At 41.3% G+C, this 26,764-nt stretch overlaps 1 protein-coding gene across 1 annotated transcript in view; it reads right to left on the bottom strand.

Annotated features, from left to right (window-relative positions):
- The window catches only part of CNTN6 (contactin 6), a 203,638-nt gene extending 183,231 nt beyond the window's left edge, over positions 1–20,407 (bottom strand). Inside the window, exon 1 of the mRNA XM_067542691.1 lies at positions 20,324–20,407. The gene's annotated coding sequence lies outside the window, so the exon portion shown is untranslated. The remainder of the gene's footprint in view (positions 1–20,323) is intronic.
- Between the last annotated feature and the right edge of the window lie 6,357 nt (positions 20,408–26,764).

Genomic DNA, 26,764 nt, shown 5'->3' with positions numbered 1-26,764 from the left:
TTCTCTTTCCTGATAATTATACTGCACTCAACGCAAACCATGGATGTGCGTATCAATATATTTGCATCTGCTGTATATGCAGCAGACAGTTTATACCGATTCAGAATATGTTAGGCAAAATTTTAGCTTGAATAATAATCAGTATTTGTGGAATATTTTTTCTTCCTGGCTACACTGAAGAGATTTGTGCTTGAGCTTATTATTCTGGAAGTGTATTACTTTTTTTTGATGATAAATGCAATGGGACAGATCCTCTGCTGGTCTAAATTGGCATAGCTTCATTGATTTGATGGAGCTGTTTATTTATGCCAGATAAAAATCTTGTGCAAATATATTTGGGGGATTTCTTATATGTAGAGCTCTAATATTTTGGTCAAACTACTGTATTGGGGGGGGGGGGGGGGAACAGAAGGGCCGTCCACATTCATCTAACCAGCACTTTCATTTAGATTCTTTATATATTAAATATGAAGTCTGAATCATAGTGATTAATCGAACGGGGAATAGCAGAACAATAAACTAGTTTATTAGTTATCTTTTTAACATACAAAAAACAAACAAACAAAAAAAAGATTAACCATCTACCTTTCTTACTCAAGCCCATTTTCTGCAAACTTTACTTATGTCAGATAGCACTTACTCACCTCAATGCTAGTGGGAAGACTTTTGAAACTGATTCCCCAAATTTAACAGAGTTCTGGGAAATTTATAAGAAGCCATCAAAACAGATTTATACTAAAAAGTCTAATGAAATTATAGTATGAAACAAACAGAAATTGCCAGGAGTTACGGGTCCATATTAATTTAAGGGAAAATGAAACTGATGTTACCTTAAGCTTTGGCTCTTTGCAAGAATGTTAACCCTAGTGTTTTGGCCAAAATCCAGTCTAGGTAAGTCCCTTCTGCCTCGCTAAATTCTCCCTATGTTTACAATATTTTGAATTTTCTATCCTAAATAGTTGTATAGTGAGTCTGTGCACTGTTTAAACAGCTGCCACCACTTTTTAAACCCATATATGGCTGCATTTTAATGGTGAAATGAGTTCAACGTTCAGGGCAAAGTTTTCTTTGTAGATCTCAGCTCTAACATTCTGTTTTTAAAGGGGAAGGGAAATCTGAGTGATGTCAGTCATGGGATTCAACTCTGACATATTGTTTTTCCTTCCAGAGGAAAAGGGACTAGAGTATTGGGATCAAAATCCTTCAAGTGGATATAAGAGTAAAATTTTATTTAGAGTTTGTAAAGTGCACAAGGAACTTTCGAGACAATAAAAAATAGATGCAAATGTAATCTGGTATTAATTTATTATTAAATAATCCAAATAAATTCAGTTTCTCATGTTTGCCTAGTTCATTGTACGGCCCTGATGTGAATGCATGTTCTCATTCTCTTTGTATGTTCAAAATGATTTAAAAATACAAGAACACGAATCCATTGTCCCTACGTTCCCCAGTGCCTTTCAGGGCTACTGCTTTATGGCTGTATGCCCACAAAGATCTGAATATACCTGTCGATTCAATTCAATACAACTTCATGGATGCTCTGTGTAATATTTATACATGAGTCAAGGCCATATCACTTGCCAAGTGGAAACATCTTTCCCAGAACTACCTATAGATTACCTAAAAAAATTTCTTAAACACTTAATATATTGTCATCTTTTAGTATTCTCCAACAATAGGAAGCTCTGCAGAGAGCTACACAGTGCTCATACAGAAGTAGTAGCAGCAGAGATCAGAGAGATGTTTCAAAATCTTTCCATAGATGTCACAATTACCCGCCATGCATATAACAATAGTTGTATAGATTTCTTCAAGTGACTCACAGCTTTGTACAGTTTTATAAGACCCTGAATCAAGAAGCGATTTTTGTATTTTGATAATGATATAGAAACTATCTATTTTCTTCAAGATAGCATACCTGCTCTAAAATGTTTCTTCATTTAAAAACGTTCCTGATATTGTTTAGCAGAGTTTGACATAGTTAAAGTCCATCTTATTTTAAGACAGGGAATATTTGTGCCCTAAATCAAAAGGTAATTTTTGGTTTTTGACGTTGCTGTGAAAGTGTGTGATTTTTCCAGACTTCCTTATACGTTACCCCATTTTTTTTTAAAACCTCTGGAACTGCAAATAGGTAAAGAGTATAAAGCAAACATCTTGGCTCAGTAAATCTTGTCATGTATATTTGCTTATAAGAGTTTAAATGTATTGCAGCCTGTAAATAAAAATAAAATAAATTAACCATCAAAAGCTGACCTGGATTTTGTATGAAGAGAAGCAAATTACCTACAATAGTGTGATTTGGCTGTTCATTACCAATCCTTTTCTGGATAGCGTGCAGCCAGAGAAAAAGGTCATGACCTTGATCCTGCAATCACATAACTCTGTGTTTATCAATTTAGATTGTAATCTCTTTGGGACAGGGACTGACTGCTACTCCATGTTTTTACAGTGTCTATCATAAGCAGGCCCCATTCTTGGTTGGTCCCTAGGCACTATTGCAATAAACATGGCTATTAATATTATTAATAATAGTAATTAATAATAATGTATTTATTGTTAGTCATGTGCCTTCTCCCATTAAATTAGTAAGACTACTAAATGCTAATTACTAAACACATGCTGTTGGATAGGGCACAAATGCTAAGACAGTTCTTCAGGGGTCAGGAAAAAGAACAGAATAATTGCTTTCAGGCCATTGTGTAGTGCATTAAGGCTGTTGCTATTCTGCACAATGCCTGGAGAAGAGGTGGTTTGCCTGGTAAATCCAAGTAGCTGCAGATTCTCTGGTCAGAGCCCCTGCATGGTAAAGTATTAGGTGTCTCCGTGGAACAGTCATCGATGGCATGCAGGAAACAATGAATCAATATGAATATGCAACGAGGGACCATGCTGATTGTGCTGTTTAGGATAATCCAAGACAGGTTTTGATTGCATGTGAGCTAATGACATGTCAACAACCACCTTCATTTGAGCCAGTTATTTCTGTATTTTGAGCTATTTTAAAATGCGCCTGTCCAAAGCTCTTGGCAAACATACAGAACAATTATACTATAATATACCCAGAACAGAACTAGTGCCCAAATCCACCAGACGAGGACTCATCCCAACATTCAGTAACACACACTCAACCCAATGTGGTGCCTTACTGGCATTTAACAGTATTTGAATAGGAATGAGGGTGGAAATATGGAATGGAAAGGAACAAATCACAATGAGAAGGGGTGGGACTGGAATTCAATTTGTGGCATGGGACATTTCCTCAATGAAATCTTTATCTTATGTAAAGCTATGGACATGTAGCACATGCTACAACCATATACAGCATGCACATACAGTGTCTATGTCTCAAAACTATTAACATAGCTATTTGTCATATTTTTCTAAAGAACACCTCTCACAGTTGCAACAGAAAAAGAGAAAGTGTAATATACGAATCATTGGCCAACAGCCTTCAAACACTTTCTCAGACATGCAGGCTACAGTGAATGTCATGAGTGTGTTGACACACACAATTTTAACTAGTTCTCAAGCCTTCCTATCAATAAGCCTCAATATATTTATTTTAAATACAATTTATTTAATCTTGAAATAGAGTTCAGTCTTGAATGACCCTAAACTAAATTCCTGTTTGAAGAGCAGGGGCTTGGGAAGATCTCAACATTAAAAGTGTCTGCATTTTTGCATACTAATAATACTTTCATCAGTTATGTTCTTAATAACATAGATCGTTTCCTAGGATTTTACTGCTTTTCTCTGGTTTCTTGTCATCCACACGTTTGATCGCAATCCTAAATGGTATGGAGGCACTAGTAATTTCTGCTGATGTTACAATGGGTGTCACTGCTATTGCTGGATTCTCCTGCAGTTCAAGATGTTGTCTAGCAATGTGTGCATATTTTGCTTCATCAGACATATTTGCTTTGGAGAGAGCTTAGGAGAAGGAATAGGAAATGAGAGACAGTGAATGAGAGGCCTGCAGTATGTTCATGAAAACATCCATCCAATGATCTTGGTTTCAATTACAGGGATGTAAGATATGTTGTAATATCACAGCTGAAGCTATGTTACTACTACACAACCTTGAATGTAAAAGGTTTCACCAATTCTGGACTGAGACAAAAAATGTATTCCTTATCCGATTTCCTACCCCATGGAAAGACTTTATTCCATTCAGGAAGACACACTGCATGTGATTAGGATTTAGGGATCCACTTTCCTTGCTCTTATAGGTCATTAGCAGACTTCTTGAGAACTTTCAGTAAACTTCACTGGCATTTAAAAACAAGATTCTTTATCCGATCAGAAGCCATGAACATTAGGGCTTGTTGAAAAATATCCATCAAAACTGGTTTTTGATGGAAGATTGGGTTTTGGATTTACTGATTTATTTATTTTGCAGAAAGTACTGCTTCCTGGGGAAAAATTTGATTGTTCATTGAAAACCCAATTCATTTGTGGAGTTTTGGTTTCTTTATGAAAATCCAAATTTTTGGATGAAAATAACATTTTTCATCAAAATCTTCTGCAAATTTTGGGAAAAAAGTCCCCATTTTCTGACCAGCTCTAGTCAATATGTAAGAAGAAGCCAATTAGATCGCACTGAAATTCCTGTATATCTCAGAATATCTCAAACTCAATTAGATTATGTGGGGGATAAGTCCCAGAACAATTAAAGACCAATGTTTGGTATATGAGGCCTGATTCAAAACTCATGAAAGTGAGCAGAAAGACTTCCACTGAGTGGGATTTGGATCAGTTCCCTAATAATTAGGATCATCAGTCAGTTTAAGCCTTGATATTAAAGTGACTCATTCTTACAGTATGTCTGTATCTCTAGGTCTGTATCTCTACAGAGACATAGCCCAGACCTGATGAAGAGCTCTGTGTAGCTCATAAGCTTGTTTCTTTCACCAATAAAAGTTGGTCCAATAAAAGATATTAATTCGCCCACCTTGTCCCCTATAGATCTTTAATTGCAATTTAAAGACAGTCCTACACAGTACATTTCTCTGGGCTATGTCAACCCTAACTTCGCCTTGCAGGTTAACAATAGGTACACCCCAATTCCCACAACACTGGCTAAATTCCAGATCCTCTGCCTGGAAAGTCAGGAGAGACATACAGTCAGGCTTCCAGTGCATCTCAATAGCTATGCACAGGTCCAGAAATGCAACACATTCTGAAACTGAAACCCAACACGTTTAGCCTATGGAGATTTCCTCCTTCCCAGTATACTTCTCAGGTGGTAGTGACTCCTGAGCCAGTCCTTTCCTGCAGTGAGCATAGGGGGTTGGCTGTGGGGCATGACTCAGACAAGACAACTCTGACCCTCAGCGATCCCCAGCTTCTTGAAAAGCCAGTGTAAGAAAGAGCAGCCCTGAGGCTGCTCTACTTTCAGCTGTGACTGCCTAGCAGTTGAACAGCCTCCGGATCACTGTATATAGAAGGGGTAAGATGTATATTAGAAAAGAAAAATATCCGAGTCCTTAGTACAGCAAACTGAAATTTACTTCACAGCTAGGTATGGAATCCTAACAGCAAGTATTAAATATTCTATATGGAGTTACAATACATACAAGTTACTAAGGGCTATATTTGACCCTTCCATGTAGAAGAGTATGGGGGACCCCCTCTTGCATTACCGTGTTACCAGAATGTTCACTCTAGGTGATAAGGGAATGGGGGGATGGATCTAATGGGCCAGATATTCCTCCAGGAAACAAATGCACAGAGGCTGAGCATGGCTATGCCTTTCCCTGAGCATTGAGAGTGGCCATGGGGAAATAAGCAGCACCTCTCTGAAGTACCTACCAGATCACCTCCTGGGTCAGTGTATTTATTCACTACTCAAGACATAGTATATTATATTATTTCTCATCTAGCCCTATATTTCCACAGTCAGCTGTGGTTTATAGCACAATGAAAAATACTTATTCTTTAAATACCAACACACCATTTAGTATCTTGGGAAAAAATGTGTGGGAGCCACCCAGCCAAACTATAAAACTATATGGAAAATGCTGTGATACTATAAATACAAAGTTGTCCCTTGAAGAAAGATTTCAAGCTGTTCTTTTCTCTCTATTTTGGTCTCATTAGGCTGCAGCTACTTGATTAATGACTTAGTTTAAGGGTAATTTAATTTATATCATGGTATGTATGAAAGGTTATTCCTTGTTATGCCCTGCTCACATAATGTCTACCTTACAAAAACAAACTTTTAATGACTCAATAAACAGAAAACACAGATATACTGTGTAACAAATTATATATAGGATAACAATCTATAACTTGTTATTAGGTTATGAGAGCTGCATTGATTTGAATTTTACCCAAAAGCAAACATTAAATTTTTGAAATCGTAAAATAAAAGGACAGCAAAAATCTCTATTATGATCTTTAAAACATATGGCCAATTCTTCATTTCCCATAAAAAATAACTCTCATCAATGTAGTCAAATACATTTATCATTGCTGGAAACAGCTTTGGGGTTCATCTTTTCTGATTCTGATGCATGATCACAGAAAAATATAGAAATCGATTACAGAATGGGATAAAGCAAGGAGGTACATCATTATGCAAGGTGAAACTATCATTGTGACACCCAGACTGTGACTTGAAAAGACTCAGTTGTAAGACTCAATTTTCACACTTTCATTTTGGGATGCTAGTAGTTTACAATTAATTTAATCAATGCAGCTGGGTGAAATTGAATAAGAAAAAAATCACAATGTTCATGCAGTTCATTTTGCACAATTATCTATTTCCAAAATTCAGAGGTTTTTCACAGTTATGAGGAACAGAAATTCAGAGTGAGTAATGTTAAACTAGAAAGACATCTTCACTTTGTGAAAGTTTGCATGTATGAATTCTAGGCATCTGGAAATCCTGATCCAAAGCCCATTGAATTTGATGAAAAGACTCCCACTGATTCCAGTATGCTTTAGAACTGGCCTTAAATAAAGGAACAATGAAGCCATGAATTCTGTCTGGATCTTGTTATTGACTTTATTACTTTGCTCTTAGTGTTCAGAGATTTCTCAAGGTCATTGAACAAATCAATGTCAGAACCAGGATTAGAACCCAGATCTTTTGACCTCTACCTAATCTAATTTAAATTATTTTAATCCCAGGTAAATTATAATATAATCTTTTTTAGCCTTTTTTCTCTATCTGCTAAAATGAGGTAAAAAAATACTTGCCAAAGGCAAAATCAGAGTATATATCTATACAGGGCCCAAACATACAATTGGTGGGCTCATAGGAACTTCTAGGAAGATGAGAATTTCCATACTGGATCAGATTCTAATCCAGTTTCCTGTCTCCAACAGTATCGGGAATCAGGACTTTCAGCTCAGCCAGTCTCCAAGAAACATAACGAGCAAAGCTACCGGGTAGTAGGGCGCCTCATTGGTTACACCACCTGATGGCAAGAGTCACCAAACCAGCTGTTAAACCCAGCAGTTTGGTGGCTTCTCAGAGTATCTGCTTATGGCTGTGGAAGCTCCTGTGCCTGTTTGTTCCCAGCCTCTGCCCCTTTCTTGCACCCACCCGTGCTCCTACCTTGCCTCGTTGTAAGTAACCCAGTTCTGACCCTTGGCTCTGATTTCTGACTTTGGCTCTGATCTTTGGCTCCTATTCCTGGTTACTAATGCCTCCTCTGACCTCTAGGTCTGACTCCCTCTGAGCACTAGGCCTGTACTGTAGATTTTGTAATGTCTCTGGGCCTGCCATAAGCAGCAGTGCTGTTTGATTTATCTTCAGTACCACTTGCTGCCAAGGAAAGTTTAGAAGTGCGAGTTCTTTGCCTGGTTCCCTTTTAGAGTGAGGGATTCAGCTAGCTTTATAGTGGCCAACGATTTCATTTACTTCTGGTGCCATGTAATAAAGGCATGACACACAGGAGTGCTGGTAAGAGACTATTTTTTCATTTTCTGGACTGGTTACCTGATATACATCAGATAAACAAAAGGTTAATATCCCTGTTATATGGCAAGAGACAATATCCACTGACTCTGTTACATTGCTGTGTACTATAGCAGGAGGCACCAAGATGTCTTATTAGGAGGTTACATCCTTTTCTCTTGGGCACTCTCCTCCTTTGGCACTTCCAGGTTAGACTATTGCAGCATGCTCTGCAGGCATTGAGCCTGTGAATCTACTCAGAAACTGAAGCTGGTGCTGCAAGGTGGTGATCCGTTTATTCAGCAGTGTTTCTCAGCCAGAGCACAAGTGCTCTGGAATCTGCATGATCTCCCTGGTAGTATTTAGGTTTCATTTATAGAGCCATAAATGGCTTGGGACCTGCCTTTTTTGAGACTCCATGTCTCTCAACTGAGATCAGTGGAAATGCTTGAGCTGGAGTGCCCGAGATAACGGCTTAATCTTCCAAGATGCACTGCTGAGTATTCTGAGCCCCTGCCCAAGTAAACACCTAGGCGTGAACCTAGCTTTAAGAATGTGAGTAGTTCCATTGACTTCAATGGGACTATTCACACACTTAACTAACACTTAAGTACTTTTTCTGGATTGGGCTGGAATACTTACGGGCATCTCTGCTTTGGAATTTCACTCTTTCGTGGGTCTGTCAAATAACCCAAAACACACTGAAAATCCTCTCTATTTGGATAGGCATTTGGGTGTCTGGGTATAGGTGTGATTTTTGTTGGGGTGGGTGCAGTGGGGAGATCAGAGTTCTGGACACCAGGGGGTGGAAGAAAGTTTTAGTGCAGAGAAAAGCCATTGGTTTAGCAATGTGTAAAATTTGCGTTTTTAATTATCTGGAAGGGGCTGTACAACCCATGTCAACTACTCTTACGTATATATGATAATCTAAACAACTACGAATATTAACCATTATGATTCTAGCCAGTGGAAGGCAGTGGTGCCTATAAACATGAGCCAGTTAATTACTTTACATAGAGAAACTTTAATCTACAAAAGCTAATGCACAAATATTTTACAAATTTTAAGCTATTTACAATGCATCGGGGAATGCAACATATTAATAACAATTGCAAGTACATTAATGGTACTTAATGTTGTCCATTTTCTTAAAAATTGCTTAAATTCAATCAGTAGGCCAGGTACTGTAAAATTATCAGATATTCTTAAAATAAATATATCGGCATAGCTACTGACCACTTACGTAATTGGTTAGTAAATCATGCATAATGATGCAAAGATATAAGTTCTATAACAGACATTAAATTATGCAACTATTAAAGTTAATGCAAAATAACTAAACATTAAAAATGTGTATTGCAAACCACTGAAATAGAGTTAAGATAGTAAAATAAAGTTAATGCAGTGATTATCAGAGAGTTATGAAAAGACTTTGAAAAAAATGATGTTTGTGCTGCCTACATGCATTTAGGCTTCATGCTGGACACTTTTTTGAGGGTCTTCTTAACAGTGCTAAATTTTAGGTTCCAGATCATCCCCCTTTCTCTGTAACAGACAGTACGACAATAATTCTATGCTTCTGGAGGGGTTTGGCTGAGAGGGGTGGCCCTTTTGGAATTATCACACAAGTCTGGACTAGGTATGGAAGGCTCAGTAAAATTCAGTTCCCAAAATAAGATCTGTGGATGGATTTCGGCTAGGCCGCAGCATCCTCTCAGCAGTGCTCTTGCTGTATCATCGGAGTGGCTGGAAGGCAGCAACTGCAGCTCTTTGTTTGACAGTGGCACAGCTTTTAGATCAATTACTGCTGTCATTTCTTTATCTATTATTATTATTACTAGTACTACTACACATTTTGAGGAAACTGCAGTAGGGCTCTGGGGTTGGACCTGGGCAAGTTCAATACCATGATTCACCCAAGGTGTCTTCTGCTGGTGGGCAAGCTGGGGAGTGCTCTTACTGTCTCCCAGTGGTGTGAGATGCAGTGCTGCTAGTTCTGTCTGGCACTATTAACTCTTACAGAGTAATATAAAGGTACCTTGATGCCCCTAGGCTGGATCCAGTCTATTAGTACTGCCATTGTCAGACTCTGGGACTCCAGATTTACTCTCTGCTGTCCTCTGTATGGCCTCTTATTCATTTCTTCTTAAGGTCCAGTATCACGCTCATTTGAAATATTAAATTTCACTATTGCGTACAGGAAAATAATCTTACACTCACCTGCTGAAATCAGGAATTCAGCTTGAGAAAGGAAACTCACCAGCTATTAAAGTTAAAACAAGCATAACATACAAAATCTAAATAAATAAGGACTAGATTGTACCATGTAGGCACTCCCCTGTAGAGGGGGAGGTGCAAATGGGAAGAACATGGTCTTGGGGACAAGAGCTCTCAAGTGCACACACATTACTATACCCTGTTGTGAGGTGCAGCTCATTTCCTCATGCATGAGGACTGGACACAGCGTAGGGAGAGGAAAGAAGAAATCACCTTGGCTCTTCCCTATTCTTCTGTGTCTCTCTGTGGTTCTTGAGGAGTAAGAATGGAGCAAAATGGATGGAGCCTTAAGAATAGATGCAATAATTCTGCTGGCCTTTATGTGGTACAGGGAATGGGGTACCTGACACCCCTACCCACCCACTCACCCACCTACCTTCTGCATAAGGGCTGGGCAGAATCTGTTCCTAAATCAAAAAATACATATAAGGAAAAGAAGTCTCTAGACGGACTAGGTGGGAGAGGCCGCCCAGGCTGCATGTGGAGATGAGCTCATTTCAGTGGCATTTCTCTCCTGACAATTAGAGCGGAATTTTGATTTTTTTTAAATCGATTTTTGACAGAAATTCTCATGAAAAAGAAGTGGCGTGTGTGTAAATTCTCATGAAAAAGGAGTTGTGTGTGTGTGTGTGTGTGTGTGTGTGTGTGTGTGTAAATTCTCATGAAAAAGGAGTAGTGTGTGTGTGTGTGTGTGTGTGTGTGTGTGTGTGTAAATTCTCATGAAAAGGTTTCCCATTTTTTAACCTGCTCTTCTGACAATGAACAATGGTGTCACAATCCCAACAAGGGCAGTTAGAACCAAGGGTCAGAGCAGGTGCAAATCTGAGGCTGGAGAATGGTTCATACTCAAGGTCCAGACCAGGGTCAATACCAAAAGTCAGAATTTGAGTCGGGTTTCAGATCAGAAGTCCAAGGCCAGGAGGTCCAGAGCAGGAAGCACAAATGATCATGGCAACTACAGAAGATCCATACTGTTGCCTGGACACTTCCTGGAATTCACCTTGGATTTATATAGGGTGGGGATCCAATCAAGAGCCATGAGGCTGCTGTCTGTTAGACACCACGGGACAAAACTTCCCATGGTCTGTGTCCTCAGAAGGCCATGGGGCCATGGAGTGCAAGCTCTATGCTGGGTGGCAGTATTGAGCTGCCAGCAGTCTGGCAGGCCTGAGTTCTAAATCCATCAGGTCTTACAGAGGGATTTGTTCTAGAAGGCCTGTGACTAATGGGGACTGTGAGTCTGCCAATGTTTTTATTTGTGTCACTTCTCTTTAAATTTCTTTTAGCAACTTGGTCAGTTCTGAGGTCACCAACAGTACTCAGACCTAAGGCGTTACCTCAAATGACTCTGGTTTATGCTCATTTGAGTACATAGCTCTCCCTAATTTTGAAGTGTTCTTTTTTATTACTTTGCAATTATTTATTAAGTAATTTTTTGCAGGACATTTTGGAAAGTCATCCAGCAACTGATATCTCCATGATCTTTTCGTATTTATGCTTTGTTATCTTGTAAATGTGGGCTTTTCCTTCTGAACGTGATTTCAGTTTGGTGCATTGAATTAACATGCTTTGGAATGTCACTGTGAAGGACAGCAGTTCTGTGGTCTGTGTGGGACTCTCATGGTCCTTGCCACACTTGTTGATGGTCTGCTGAAAACTGTTAGATCACATAGTGCTAGTTGTTTCTCCTGGTTCCCAGCTGCTTCTATGGGCTTTTTGGCTCTTCCTCATCTAGTTTACATATATGTAGTTCCTCACCCAAATTATAGTCCGCAGGGAATTCTTGTTTTTGAAGCTTCAACATCGTATTTTGGATTCTAGGTGGTGCTGTAGACACTTCTTTAAAACTAAACTTTTGAGCAACTTCTATGTGGATCTTTTCTCTTGCATTGTGTTTTTGTGGCTCTTAAGACAACCAAACAGTTGACAGCAGCTCCCTTTCTTATCATAGTGAAGTTTTTCTGTTGTTTAGGTACTTTTCTACAAATGCACTGATTGCTCTGCCATACCCAAATGACTGAATATGACTGCCAAATAGTGTGATCTTTTTCCCCTTAGAAATTCCTTTTAGGGCTTACTTGACCATAGATTGCATTAGAATTAACGTTGCTGACCAGTTTATTATCCTTCTATCCTTTGTAAATCTGTTGTATGCTGTAGAATGCTGGAGACTACAGCAGGTAGAACAAGAAGCAGCAAAAGCAGAGACTGCTGCTCTGAGGGGAAGGGTACAATGGGAACCAGCTGGAGCCACCCCTCCTGCCAGCACGCTTCTGGGCCCAGAACTGTGCAGGGTAGACTCCCCCCACATACTCTGGGATGCTAAGACCCAGGTGGTGCATCCTCTTCCCATCACCACATGGTGTTGGCAAAAGCAGAGAGCAGCCAGCCAGAGACTCCAGCTGGTAGAGGCAGAAATGGCCAAAGCAAAGACAGCTGGACATTCCAGTCAAAACCGTAGAAAGTTGTCTGACTTTCTCTGCCCTACACTTAGGGGCTGTTTACTCCAACCTTCCTTCTGCCCCCTCTCTCCTTACAGTTTCTTCACCCAAGCTTCACTCCTCACATGTCCCTTCTCCCATGCACTCTGCTTCCCTTCTCTTTTCTTGTCGTGTAGCTTAACTCCGACTAAGTAAACCCACCTTCCAAAAACCAAAACACAATAAAATAAAATAATTGTGGATTAACAAGAAGACATTTGCCACCATCCCATTGGTCACTCTTTTTGTGTGTTCTAACCCTTTCCCCCCTTTGTCTGCCTTGCCAATATTATCTCATTGCTTCCCTGTGCTACCCCCATCTGTATCCATTTGTTTTTTTCTTGTCTCATACTTAGTCCCTACCCAAAAGAGTTTACAAGCTATCTTTTTATTCTGTGATTATACAGCATCTAGTACAATGTGATCCTGGTCTATGACTGGGGCTTGCATAGTAAAAATAATAAACAACAATAACTACAGTTTAAATGTGGCCTGGCCAGTAACTAAGTTATCGTTCCTCAGTGTATGTTCTATACAGATAATTTCTATTCACCAGTTACTAACTGAAGTGCATTGTTAGGTGTTTCTTGCCTCAATCTTCCATTTTGTTCTTCAAGATCCTTAATCCAAATTTAAGCATCATTCATTATCCAACACCTTTAAGAACATAACTTTTAACCCTTGTAATCCCTCAAAGATTAATTAATGGCTGAAATATCTCAATCAGAACTAATACCAAATGGTATTATCTTAAATCTTTAATGTTCAAATGCATATTAAGACCGACTTTAGAACTTGGCTCACCTGACTTTGCTTGCTGAAATAAGTGAATGTTTTTGTTGCTGAAAATTTAGCTGCCGTTTCTCAAACAGTTTTTACTAAAAAAATATTTTATGGTTTGATTTAAATCACATGTATCAGTAATTACCTTTACTTTACTGGGCCTTCTAACTGCAACGATAGAATTGGTCCATCCTGTAGTTTGTTCTACTTTTATCTCTACATAATTCTCCATGTGTTTCAGCATTTACTTATCTGTTAAAGTAAATAGATTTTGGGGATGGGGTGGGCAATGAGACATTGGACGTATTAATTTGTCTAACTTAATGTAGTATTCTCCTTCCAAATAGCTTAGACCTTTGGAAGACCTCCTAGAATTCTCCTGTCATGCTCTCTGTGGTCCTGTATGTAGTTCTGTAAAGCAAGGATCTTTTTAACTAGCTATAGCTTACTATTTACTCATCTTTGCGTGGTTACTTTATGGCCCACATTTGAATCAAGCAAGAAATAGCACCAAACATGGTAATGGAGAAGTCATTTAAACCAGTTTTTGAACACTCATTCAGCAAGAAGCTTTACATTAGTGATAGCTGCTGAAAATATTGAGCCTAGAGTACAGACACAGACAATGACTTGTAAAAGTATCAGTGAGCTTCACGTCTCTGTTTTTACTACAAGTGACACTGTGGAGGAGGAACATGTCACTGATAGAGCTACATCAGAAAGAACTGAGGCTGTTCCAGTTACTGTTGTGATGGTGCTGAGACATTATCTAGAAAGAAGTCATAAACCATGTTTCAGACTTAATTTGTAGCATATTGTATATTATTGACAGTAGTTTCGATAGTAATGTATTTGTAATTTGTGTATGTTCTTTTACACTCTGGGAAGGAGTATGGACTACAGAGGAAGTGGGTGGTGTCCCTTTAAATAGTTTGAGAGCTCTCTAGAGGGCCTGTCTTCTATTGCTGTAGCCATCAGAACCCTGTCAGAGCAGGAGGCTTGCATGTTTGTGTATAGTTAATAAACATAGTTATTTGGAATCCAACTGTGTCGTTGTGCGTTCCCTGTATTATTAATGTCGTGGGAAAAGGACAAAACTGTTCCTTGCATCTTTTTGCCATTTTCCATCTCCCTTGACAAGAACTTTACAGCAGATGCTGTCAAGAATTTTAATAACCCAGGTTGTGTTTCTGACCATCTTCCTTCATTTGTCTCATATTCAGAGACCAGAACCATATTATAGCATCTAAGAGAGGGAAATGACTCTCTCTCTCTCTCGCCCTGAACACTCCATTTGCAGTGTGTGCCATGCATGTTTCCTACCTGTATCAACAAAACAAACAAAAAACCATCCACAGAGCCCACCATGCACATTTTGACAAACATATTCCCACAACAGGACAGATCATGCACATTAAGCCAGTGCACCTATGTGAGTTCCAAGAGGCATTGCATCATTGCCTCCCAGAATTCCTTGCCGGCTGCACCACCCATGAAGGGGATCTCCCTTCCACAATAAGCCATCTATATGGGCTCTGTGTGACAAAGGACCATGGCCCAGCTTTTCTCCCTGCTGTCTTTGAGGCAGCTAGCACCTCAGGTGTGCTAGGAGGGAACTGTCCTTATGCTTAAGGGAATTAATGTAACCATGAGTGACCCCTTTGTATGGGAGTTAAAAAGTTTTGTGCCCTCCCTGGCCCTTGCACACCTGTTCAGCTACAATCTGGCCCAGACCTTTGACACTTTGGTTCCACATGAGAAACACTAGTGCAATAGGGGAGTCTAACAGGACAGGTTAATTCTTTTGGATGACCCAGGCCTGAGCAGTGATCTCTGTGATTCAGGTAGGCTAAAACCTCATCTTATGTGACCTTTGGAACCTTTTGACATTTTTGACAGTGAATTCCTCCCCGAGCTAGAGAAGGCATGTGCACACCACCAAAGCTGAGTTAGCTCAGCACAGGACAGGCAGTTGTTGGGCGTCCTAGGCATGGAATCCTCACACAACTGTTGCGTGTGCATGTTTGTGTGGCTGATTGCGCTTGTTCGGATGGCTGGCTCTAAGCACCTGCTCTTTGACAAGAGCAGAAGAAAATGATGGGTTTTAGATGAATAGTCAGAATAACACAGCAAATCCGATCTCCCCTGCAAGCCCATAGGAGCACAGACACTGTGTGGGAAGAGTAGGAGCAGCAGTGGGTTAGAATGGGGTGTGCTCCCAGAACTTCTGTCCCCCAAAGAATGACATTCCATAGACCGGGGCTCCGCCAAAAGAGTCCTTAGCCACAGCTGATAGCTGTAGTGGGGTACAGCAATGAGGGTCTGCTGGGACAACGGGGGACAAGGCTCAGACCCCACCAAAACCTGCTCCAGGGCAGCAGTGAGGAATTAACAAGCCATGTCTCTATGGTCGCTGTGATCCCTCCGAATGGATGTTATTTACGTCACTACACTTCCCCTTAACCCCCCACTTTTTCTCTGCCTTTGTTTTGTTAGACTGTAAGCCGTTCTGGCCAGGGACTATTGCTTCCTAGATCTCTTCCAACAGCACCTAGCACATGTGGATCGCTTCCGCAATAATACTAAAGCTTTCTTTGCCATTTCTAAAAAAGAAAAGTACACATACCTTACTAAAGTTGATGAAACACACATTGATGAATGTGACATATGCATCAATATGACATATACATGCATAGTACATACCTATGTGACATATGTGCACCTAGAGGGTGCAGAAAATGATGCCAGATGCTTGCAACGTGACTGTACATAGAGCATATATTTGCACAGAGTAGGCAAATGGAACTATTGCATGTACACAAATGTGAACCCAAGACTCATAAACCTTGTCTAAACCCTCTAGACTTTAGATGTGGTGTGACGTCTTTCATGTGACCAGGAATATAGTATCACCAGCCAGGAAAATTCCCATTTCTAATTTTTTGTTACATATGCATCGTCAACTTCAGTAAGGTATGTGTACTAGGAATTTTCCCACCTGCTGTTGCTGTTACTGGTTTGGCTCCACCAGCTATAGTAATTTTGTGGGCCCTCGTGTGGATGGACCACTGGCAATTTTAATACCATTCCAAGTAACCCACCTCACAGCAGAGTGTTGAAAACATTGGTATCAGCCATTGACAATAGAACTCCCAGCATTGCTAATACCAGTGGAGCTGAACTGGTGTTAGCATCAGTGGGAAATGTAGACAGAGCCATGTTGTAAGTTTGCCCTGAACAACCAGGTTATGCCAAATACCAAGCAGACAACCGAACAGGAGATTTGCAGCATCCGTTCACCTGGGGCAAAAGAAAACAAACCAGGGATTTTGCCAGTGAGAAATAACCTGATTAAATGGTACACAGCTGATGCCAGCAGTAATGAAAAGAGATGCTGTCTTCTGTTTGCACTGAAGTTGCAACCTTCAAGAGAATCTAGATCATAAGTGTATTATCAGAAAAGAAGGGGCGATATGCTGTTCTTTTTGCCGGTGACCCACAATTTTGCCCTTTTCATTCTTATAAGAAAGAAACAGACATATCAGACTGGGAAGATAAAGGAATCGTGGCAAATCATTATCTGCTGCAATGGCATAAAAGAAGCAGTTGTGTAAGGCAAATTACTAAAAATGAAGTGAGGTGTTAATAGTCTTTAATGATCAGTGACTATTGTGGGGCAATTCATTTTACAGTCCCTGAACAAATGGGCGAAAACACCTTCAGTCCTCAGGAGAAAAAGCAGAGAAACTGCTCTTTAATCTAATCAACTATACATAATCCACAGGGCAGGAACCCACTGTGCTAAAATACTGTAAATGAGATGAGAGCCTGACAGAGGTATATCCATAAACTTGGCTGAAGCTTCTCAGGGAAAGGAGATGGGGGAGTATGAAGGTATAACACAAACCAAACGGGCACCATACTCTCTCCCACCACCTCAGGGGAGAGATTCTGAATCCTCTTCCTGCATGTCCATACATTTCACTGCTCCCTTTTCTAAAAAAGTGTCTTGCCAGCATTCTATTCTATTCTATATAGGTACTTAGACCACTCTCATCCCCTTGGTATCTGAGTTCCTTCCAATAGTACATTTAGCAACTTCACTAACACCAGTTACATGTGGTTCGTCCTCCCTCTCAAGTTCTACCCAGGGGGTCCAAACCATGTGTGCACAGTGGAGTGTTTTGTTTTGTAAGGTTTTGGTTTTTACAGAGTGATGCAGTCCCACAAAAACAGTGTTTTTGGACTAATGCATTTTCTACACATCCCACTTTTATATTAAAAGTTTAAATAACGTGAATAGATCGAAGTGATTATCAAATGTTGGCCTGCCATTTTGCAAGTGCAAATAAAGTCACCTGGACAGCTACATAATTGATTATACACACAAATCAGGTACCTTGGTGACCAAGGGATAGGTAAATGTAACTGTGGGTGCAAAATTGGATCTGGAATTATATAGGCCTCCAACTTGTAAAGGAAGGCCCAGGGAAGATGGACTAGAAATTTGTTTACATATAATCCCCTTTGACTACAGCCTTGATAACAAAAGCAGGAATTTTTTGCATGTATCTTCTTTAAGAGAGTTCACTTGAAATTCATCTCTTGCTGGGATGTCACAAAGGAACATGTCCACTACAGAAAGGTCTGTCTGTGCCCAATACGTTGGGAGCGTTTGGAGCTCTGACTCAGAACATGGGAAATCCTAATTCCCTGGCGTGTTCTTTGCATTAGAAGGGTGAGCTGCATTCATGTGACAGCACTGTGCGGGTGATTGGGAGAGCATCTATGACAATTATCTTTTATAAACTCAACAATTTAAAGAAAAGAAAATGGGGGTTGTGTTGTATGAACATGCAGTAAATACAGAGTCACTGCAAAATCGCAGAAAGAAATTTAGCAACGTTGGTGTATTTATAGATAGATATCCACAATACCTGGGTACGCATTCTTTTAATGAATAATTTCTGTTAAAAAACAAAACAAAAGTTACGATACTGCTTCATAGACACACAAAACAAACACACAACCTGAACTCTGCCCTCTTTCTGATGCCAGGCTCTTGTTGTACTCTTCTTTGGGAGTGGAAAATATTGTAATACTTACATATAGAAATCAAAGGATATGTTGGAACACTGCAAATAATAACTCCAGCACACATAGGCAGGACTAAATTTCCTACGGTCCTCTGCCCCCATCAGACAAAGCAACGTAAAATCAAAACAAGACAACAGCTTAGCACTAAGATACAGCACCACCAATAGATGGTGATCATGATAATCATGACTACAGTGATCATGATAATATTTGCCTAAACTGGAAAGGAAATCCCATAATTCACTGCTAGCCTCCTTATTGTGATCGCAAAGCTAGAAACAACGAAAAAGCACGTCTCCAGTTTGATTTAAAGGACCAAAGTTGTTTTGCATTATTTACAGATTTATTCTCAAGTTGAAAGACAGTACTATTACAAAAAATAAAACCCATAAATATCAGTATCTCACTAGCGTTTTAAAAAGATGGTTTTATATACATGGGTGTATTTTTTTTTCACATTAAAATCTGATATATGGTAGTCGCCAGCTTCACATAGATAAGAATTTGTGACTTTTTGTGTGATTGGACTTCAGAAGCAGAGACACAAGAAACAAAACATTGACTAAATACCACAGGAGCCCTGAGGCAAAGGCTTGCTGATGAAGATATATTATTTGTGTTGCTGTTGCACTCAGAATTGCAAACATTGTAAGATTTACTTTCTTTTCCCACATAAGAAACTTACAGAACTTCCAAAATCTTTGAGGAGGAAGCAAGTTGTCAAGAGTTTTCTGCCTTCAGAAAAAAATAAAGGTGATTTAAAAGAAATATCTATTCTGCATTCATCTTTTAATACATACCTATAAATTGCTGCAAAAAATACAAAGGGATGAGTAGATATTATCTAAACAGGCTGCATTGTTTTTTTCCTATAATTTTATAACTTATGTGTAATTATTCTTTTGAATGCTGTAAGAAATTCCTAGCATGGAGGCTCATTATATCAGTAATATGGGAAGAGTCCCTTTAAAGATGCAACAAATGTCTGAAACAGAACAGTTCTCGAAAAAGCACAGTGGAAGTATACTATTTAACATAATGCAATACCAGCTGATTATCATACAGTTCCTATTGTTTGTTTCTGGACCCATAAACTTCCAAAACTTTTAATAAAGTATTACACTTCCTTTAAAGCTGCAACATACCATGTAAATAACTGCCAGAATCAAAATGGCAATTTATTCATAAATCTTCAGATGAAAACATCAAGTTCAGTATATGTTATCACCTAGTTTGTTTGTTTGTTTGTTTTGTCATCCCTCCACCCCCATTTAAATAAACAACAGGGGAAACTTTAATCTAAAGATTCACTGAAATCATCTGAAGACATATGTTTATTGCTTTTAAACCTTCAGCTTGTAGATAATGAGATGAATGTCCTATTACCTTCCCCCACCTTTTAATATTCAATATTAAGTCATATGAAAGTGCCAAAATTAGCACTGTCATTCTCTGTGTTGCCCATTAGTTTTACTGCAGCACAGAGCTAGTGAAACACTCAAAAATATACCTGTAGTGTCTTTATAGCAACACAGTCCCCCTATTATGTTTTATTCTAACCTCACTTGAATACAAATTCAATATATATATTTTCCCTAGCAAAGAATAAATACATTTTGAGCATTAGTAATTCATCAAAACACAGAATAAATAAATCAGTGATTTGTTGTTTTTTACATTCTCTACCTCTTATGCTAATGAAAATCACTGAAAGAAAGAGAAAATGCACCTTCCCCAGCATTATTCACATTGCAGTAGACAATTCTGTACTTACAGATCTTAACAATCAAACGTCTCAGGATCTTTATAATTTTCTGCAGAACTGTTTCAAGCTCTCAGGAAGCCACACTGTTCATCCAGGCAGAACCAAGCCGTATGGAATGTCTATGCAGCTGGGAGATAATGGAACTATTTTCCCAGCTGGGACTACAAGCCTTTTATCCACTGAGCATTGCGTGTCTCTTCATTGGTACTACCCTTGAAATACACTGCTTTTTTGCTGTATTCGTGACAGGACCCACATAATTCATGCTTGAATCACATACACACACACAGCCACTACGGCTTTTGAATATTCTTATCTGGAAATCTTGTACATATAAAAATTAGCTCTCTACTAATCATTGTTCATGCAAGCTGAGAGAGCAAAAGCACAGCTATCACACCAGTAGCATTTGTTTGTAGCTCTGCATGAAAGATTAAATGTGCTCTTACCATTCGTTTCATACAGATAGGAGCTCCTGTCAGGTAATCAGAAAACCTCTCTTCTTGAAAATTGGGTCACTTACCAGTAGTAGATTTAGAGCAGGAGTGGAAATAATTTTGTTTGTTACTTCGGTTCCACAACTGCTCCGTGCACTACAGAAGATTAAGCTTGTAGGAAGTCTGGCTAGACCTCGATTACATTCTAACACAAGCGCTCTTCATGAAACATTGAAATAACCCTTCTGTGCTTTGCATATTGTGGCAAGCGGCTGGCTTCACCCTACGGGTCTCGCGCTTCTGCCTCTTGTAGTGGGCCAGGGCGTCACCAGTTACCCCATCTCCCCAGGGAGGGGGTAGGGACCCAGGCCTGTCCGCTCCTCCGGGTCCCAGCCCAGGGGCCCTATGAGTAGCAGCAATGAGCTGCTGGCAGTGTACTTGCAGCTGCAGTCTTTTCCCCTGGGCTACTTTGCCCCTTCGGTCCTTCTGGCCTCTCAGGCCCTGCTTCCTTGCTCCCTGGACTGGGCTTCCCTACCCAGGCCCCTGTGCCTGGGGGAGTATCTCAGTCCCGTCAGGGGTGGGTTCCCCCCTCCTGGGCCCATTACCTTTCTCTGGACTCCTCTGCTCTTCCACGCAACACCGTATTTCTGGCTACGTTTACACTGGTGGCGGCAAAATCGCTGCCACCAGATCGATCTTTCATGATCGATTGAGCGGTCAGTATAGACCCGTCAATCGATGAGGGAGTCAACTGAATAAGTCCACTCCCTCAACTAGCGTAGCTTTCTCCAGGTGCTGTACGCCTCCACGGAGTGTCTGGTCAAGCTCAACTGGACCCTGACCGAACCAGTCGGCTTCGGGCAAGGGGTGCGTTAAGGCTGCTCGCTGTCGGGCCAGCTGTACGCTCTGGCCATCGAGCCCTTCCTCTGTCTCCTCCGCCGGAGGTTGACAGGGTTGGTTCTCTGTGAGCCGGAGCTGAGGTTGGTCCCATCAGTGTACGCCGACGATGTACTCCTCGCGGTCCAGGACCCGGGCGACCTGGTGCAGTTGGAGACCTGCCTGGCTGTCTACTCGGCAGCCTCCTGCGCCTGGGTCAACTGGGCCAAGAGCTCTGGCCTGATGGTAGGGGCCGGGTGGAGGGTGAGCTCCCTCCCACCCGTGCTTCAAGCCATCTGGTGAAGTGTGGGTCCGCTGCTCTATCTGGGCGTTTACCTTTCCGCCACCCATCCCTCCCTGGCGGAGAACTGGCACGATTTGGAGGGCAGGGTGTCTGAGCGGCTGCAGAGATGGACAAGACTGCTCCGGTGCCTTTCCCTTTGGGGGAGGGCACTGGTGCTTACCCAGCTAGTCCTGTCCATGCTCTGGCACCAGCTCAACACCCTGGTCCCACCCCCGGGTTTCCTGGCCCACCTCCAGATGTCTGTTCTGGAGTTCTTTTGGCCAGGACTGCACTGGGTCTCTGCAGGGAATCTAAGTCTCCCCCTGGACGAAGGAGGGCAGGGCCTGTGCTGCCTCCGCAGCCAGGTCCACATCTTCCGCCTCCAGGCCCTGCAGAGACTCCTTTATGGTGCAGGTGGTCCGGTGTCAAGCCACTTGGCGCACACCTTCCTCCACCGCCTCTGGGGGCTCCGATACGACCAGCATCTCCTTTATCTCCATCGGAGGGGGTCTTCCGCGAGACCTCTCTGAGCTGCCGGTCTTCTACCAGGCCCTTCTCGGGCCTGGAGGCTGCTCACGGTCTCCAGGCCCCTTGTGGCCACCGAGGGGGCGGATCTCCTCGCGGAGCCCCTGCTACACAACCCCCACCTTTGTGTGCAGGCAGTGGATACCCTCTCGATGTGCCGGAGGTTGGTCCAGGCAGGAATCACCAAGATCGGAGATCTTCTGGACTACGACCGGGGGGACTGCGTGGATCCCCAGGCGCTGGCTCGGCGCGTGGGGCTCTCCAACCTTCGCAGCCCCCGGCGTGTACTCCAGGAGGTGAAGGCAGCCTTGCTCCCTGCTGCTCGGGTCTACCTCGAGCGGGTCTTGCAAGAGAGTTGTCCCCGCCCACCCTCAGTCCCAGTCCTCCAGTGCTCTCCATTGGGCCCCAGCCCCGCGAGCCCCTCTGGCCTCCCTCCTCCTACGCCCCGAGCCGGCTGCACAAGTTGCAGCCGGTTCTTTTTCAAACCGTGCCGAGGAACTATCTTTACATGCTCGTGCTCCACACCCTTCACTTCCTCGCCCTCGTGTCCCGCCCTGACACCAAGTGGCAGGACTTGTTACCACCTGCAGAGGGTGAGGACCCCCGGTGGGCCAGTCTGTACTCCACCCTGATCCCACGGCCCACCGGGGACATCAGTTGGCAGCTCCTTCATGGAGCCGTGAGCATGGGCGTGTACTTGGCGCGGTTCACTCCTTGCCCCAACACCTGCCCCGACTGCGGCGTGAGGGACACCCTGGCGCACGTCTATCTTGAGTGCGCCAGGCTGCAGCCCCTGTTCCGGCTCCTCCAGAACCTCTTGCTGAGGTTCTGGCTGCACTTCTCCCCGCACCTGTTTGTTTATGCATATCCTATCCATGGCCCCACAAAGTCGTGGGACTTCCTGATCAACCTCCTCCTAGCCCTGGCCAAACTGGCTATCTACAAGACAAGGGAGAGGAGGTTGGCTGGGGGGTGCTCTGCGACTGTGGGGCCTACTTCTGTCCCCTCGTATGTTCACGCATCTAGGCAGAGTTCCTCTGGGCAGCATCCGCTGGCTCCCTTGACACCTTCCGGGAGCAGTGTGTGCTGTTCGGGGTTCTCTGCTGTGTTCTCTGTCCCAATCCGGTTTCCTTTGTTTGACCCTGTGACCCCCACATCCCTCCCTGCTTTTTTCATTAGTTGTCCCCCGACATTAGTTGTATCCCGGGTCCAGTGACTCCTCCTCTTTGGCTGGGGGAGGGGTCATTAGCAGTGGGCACAAGCCCACCCACTTCCTGGTTTACAAATAGGACCACTCTCCTACTGCCCTCTGCCCTCGCTATATCACAATATTTTAAAAAATAGGCTTGTTTGTCTAAAGTAATGCATAACCAAATTTTATTTATTAATAAACTTCAAAACCACCCTGATTTCTACTACTCTTCTCGGGATTGCTCCGGTGGAGAGGCCAAGAGAGGAGGATGCTTCTACTTTAGTAAGTTATTTGTATTCACAGGAGAGGAACATGGAAATGGCATTTTACAGAACATTTCTGCCAAGAGAAGGGCATTGTTTCACAGCTATTGCTTCACCAAACAGTTTAATGTAATCCCCATGTAAATCCATTAGTTTGTAATGGGATTAATTGCACGCCTGCCTGAACAATAAGATGCCGAAAGGAAGTGAAAGTCAGGCAGCAACAGACATGCACGTGCCAAAAAGACCAAAATGACTTGCTGGTAAATAAAACAGAGAAAACATTTTATTTTGTTTAGATAATTTGGATTGACTCCAGTAATAAACATAAACCATACTTGCAATGGACCAGTTTAAGCTTCTGCATAACTCAACTGACTTTGGTGAATTTACATCATGGATTAATTGTCCTTTTTCTTTTTGAGGCAGTCAATTAGATGATGTCATATAGGAATACCTAGGATCACTTTGACATCAAGTATCTTGTAATTGTGTGCCAAGCACTTTGAAATGTACGTAATAGCTAGTATTGTTTTAGACCACTGCTCTCTTCAGGATGGAATGCCAGACCTGCTTCAGTGCATTCTACATCACCAGGCGGTGACAAGTCCTTGGACTTGCATAAACCTTTATATGATAGTACTGCAGCTAATATCAATGCTCCTTTTGCTCATCTGGCCATGTCCTGGAGTTTTGAAGATGTTCCTGAGTAAGGACTGAGGGAAGGGGGATCACGTTGATGGCGGGGTAGGGGTGGAAGCAGTTACCCCCAAAAGAGAAGAGAGATCACCTACTCTTCCTGATTTGAAAAGTCCTCTGCCAAACATGCAGGGAGGAAGGCTGGTTCTATGGCTATGGCCGTTGCCTACTACTGGCCTAAGTTCAATTCCCTTCTTAACCACAGACTTCTTATGTGACCTGGTGCAAGTCCCTTAGTCTCTGTGCCTGTAAAATTTGGATAATAGTACTTCCTTATCTCATTGGGGTTATAGTGAGACTAAAATCACTGAATATTGTAGAGCGCTCAGGTACCTTGGGGCCTCTATAAGTACCCTAGACGGAGAGTAGGCCATGTCTACCAATGTGGTGATAACTTCCCCTCCTGTTTCAACTTAATTTTAACCAGGCTTCCTGATTTCTAAAACAATATTTTGCAGTTCCTTCCATTTGAGGATCTCGAAGTGCTTTTCACACAGTTAATTAAGCCTCTCAACACTCTGTGAAGTAGGTAAATATTATTATTAATAGCTATATTAATTAGGGAGGAAATTCGAATAGATTTTTTTGTTATTTATCATTAAAATTCTTTTTCTAAAGACTGTGGGTATTTTTTTAAAGTAATATAAAGAGAAAAGTCTAAATACAGAAGTAGATACTTGCACCATAGTACACTGGTCATCTTGCTACAAACCAAAAATTAAAAATGAAACCATTTCTGCCTTTGAGATAAAACCCCTCAAAACAAATGGGATTGCCAGCAACAGAATATTTCATTTAATGGTGAAACTGGGGATTTCTTTCTCCCCCTGCCCCAGCATTTTCCAGCAGAAAAGAAAATTATTTTAGAAAACTTCCAACCAGATCTTGTTGTGTATTAAAAAGTCAATAGAAAAAAAATCCATCATATTCACCTATCCATGCTGTACTTCCAGAAATCTAAAATCCTTAAAAGAAGTGTCTCCAAAAATGAAAACATGCCTGTTATATTTATAGACTACTTTTCTCTTCTATTAATATGTTGCGCAATAGTCACTGTACTACAAAATAATTAAGAAAATTACTAAAGTGAAATTAAAAAAAAAAAAAAGGATTTCAATGCAATTTCTCCAATAGACGGCAAATTATTGGTATACGTATACAGGCAAGATTTCCATCAGCTTAAAGCCGTGTATGTTTAGCAGAATGCTGGTATGACTAAATATAAGTCTCAGATAGAATCTAGTGTGGGAACTGAAAAATAGACATGTATTAGAAGGTGTCAATCTGATGAATTTGCTGAGGAAACTTGTGAATGTCCAGAAGATATTCTCTCATGCCTCATTTTCTTTGTAAAAAGAAGAGATCTCTCAACCTTAGACTGACCACATTGAACACTGAGCTGGAATACATGAAATGGTCAACAAAAGTCCATGTAACAATTCCAGCCTATCTATATTGATTAGGGAATCTTTAACCAATGAGGTTTATTGAAATTAACTGCCAATAACTCCATGGTTGTTTATCGCAAAATACAGACATGGATAAAGAGAAACAGGAAAGAATGTTGTCCAGTAATAAGAATCTGAGTTAAGAACCAGTGGCAGAATTGGGAACAAAACTCAAAATTCCCTTTGGGCAGCATTACAGCCTTTCCATAATTCACTTTTTCCCCTCAGTAAAACTTAATTAAAGAAAGGCTGTGATGCTGCCAAAGATATACATATCACTGCCAATAAACCCGCAAGGAGGATTTTTCATTCTTACCTTTGATGCTTTTTTTCTTTTTTTTTTTTGAAGGGTGGGGTTTCAGTTTTCCTACCTATCTTCAATATGTCAGATACAAACATATAATGTTTGTATCTTAAAATAACGTACTGATCACTCAAAATGTAAGATGCACTGTGAGATCAAATCTAAGATGTTTCAGGCAAGTTCATAAAGTGTTTTTAAATCAAGGATTTTATGTCAGATATACATTTTTTCTGATGGAATCCTGCAGTATAGCATTAATTCCTTGACTTGAAACTGATGGTTTGAATGCTAAGTGGCAGTGAATAATATAGGGACAGATTCTTTCTGCTGTATTCACTTTGAATAATCCCATTGATTTAAAAGGCACAACTCATGGCGTAAATTGCTATTCCATATGAGCAAGGGCATCAGAATCTGGGCTAG

Source organism: Emydura macquarii, unplaced genomic scaffold (genome assembly GCF_026122565.2).
Source record: "Emydura macquarii macquarii isolate MOO-44397 ecotype Brisbane River unplaced genomic scaffold, CSIRO-AGI_Emac_v2 contig_71, whole genome shotgun sequence".
In the NCBI taxonomy this organism is placed as follows: Eukaryota; Metazoa; Chordata; order Testudines; family Chelidae; genus Emydura; species Emydura macquarii.
This window is presented reverse-complemented; position numbering and strand designations above follow the sequence as displayed.